Genomic DNA, 1,520 nt, shown 5'->3' with positions numbered 1-1,520 from the left:
CATTCATTAGAGAGGGCCTCCGCAGGTAGTTTTTCCGCTGTGCGAAAGACATCTTTTTTTGTATCATTTCAAAAAAGTAGACAAACTAGGTGGATATGTGAAAGATATTCTTTGCTTTCCATCACTTTCGCATGTATTAAAAAAATATTGAGACATTTCATTTCTTACAGCATTTGAAAATCGATCATTTTCTATATACCGCAGAGGTCGATTCCATCGTTGATAATCGAAAAGAAGAGACAGAAGGGATTTTTCAATCCATAAAAGTTCATTCTTTTCTTTCTCTTTCAGGTCGAATTCATCTTCTTCCTTTCCATTCACCAGATCTCCTCTGTTTCATATATCTTCTTGTAAAGATTCCACCTTTCTTCCTCTTCCAAAGAAATGGAAAGGTCTTCTTCCACGGATCTATCTTCTTCCTGTTCTATCTTATTTGTTTTCGAAACTGTTTCTATTTCTACATTTCCTTCTTCTTCAGTTTTATTCTTTTCTTCCCCTTTTGAACTTTCTTTCAGTTTTTTAGTTATAATGGGTGATGGCATTCTTCCTAGATAGCATATACAGATGATAAATAAGAGAATACTAAAGATTTGAGATACAGAATTTCTCCATTTTGACATAAGATAATTATTAGATCTAAAAGTGCATTAGATCTCATTTTTTCCCATGGCCAAGATAATACTAAGCCAATACATTTCATCAATAACATGTGACCAATTAACCAGCCAAAAAACTACTTGTTACAAATAAATCTTATTGTTGTATCGAAACATGGAAATGTCGACTAATCTGGTTAATGTTGAACTTGGTAAAATAAATGGTTGAATAATTGAAAATTAGATTATTCAGGAATACATATTGAATGCTAAGGTTAGGAATGAAATTCCCGTGAGTAGATCTATAATCAAAAAGGGATTTCTTATTGTTCCAGAAGAACAAAAATGAAACAAAAGATACGGTATAACTAGGACAGTCAGTGTATGGGGTCTACTCAATGCTAGATACAAGGGCGGATAATAGGTCGATATGAATACTATGAACTGTCCCATAATAAAAGCAGTTGTTGCTGATACTTCTTTTTCGCTCCCTTCTTTCATAACCCGAGTTCTTAGAAGTAAGAGATAAGAGGGACCTATAGAAATGTGGTTAGAAATCCATAATAAAGTCCGACCATAACGACCGATTCATATATTCATCCATAATATAATAGATTACCGAGTAGACTATATTTCAAAATCATTCATTAACCTCCCCTTTTTCTGTTGCAACTTATCGATTATTATATGATAATTTCTTAACTTTCCATATATAGAAATAGAAACAGATAGACTAGAAATGACATCTCTTATGCCAATGATACCATCTTCTTCGATTAAATGACATTCAAACAAAATAAAGGGAACTGAATGGAATTGGGATATGGATGGAATATAATGAAATAGAGCCCTTTGAGGTTCCCTATGAAATGAGGCATGGAACGGAGCCACTGCGAAGAAGTTCCGGGAGTTACGAAGGAAGCT

At 33.6% G+C, this 1,520-nt stretch overlaps 1 pseudogene; it reads right to left on the bottom strand.

Moving 5' to 3' along the window:
• Window positions 1-740: 740 nt before the first annotated feature.
• LOC126409322 (protein TIC 214-like) lies at window positions 741-1,240 on the bottom strand (annotated as a pseudogene).
• Window positions 1,241-1,520: the final 280 nt, after the last annotated feature.

This window comes from Nymphaea colorata, unplaced genomic scaffold (assembly GCF_008831285.2).
Source record: "Nymphaea colorata isolate Beijing-Zhang1983 unplaced genomic scaffold, ASM883128v2 scaffold0090, whole genome shotgun sequence".
Lineage (NCBI taxonomy): Eukaryota > Viridiplantae > Streptophyta > Magnoliopsida > Nymphaeales > Nymphaeaceae > Nymphaea > Nymphaea colorata.
Note: the sequence above shows the minus strand (reverse complement) of the source record. Positions and strands in the feature narration are given on the sequence as shown.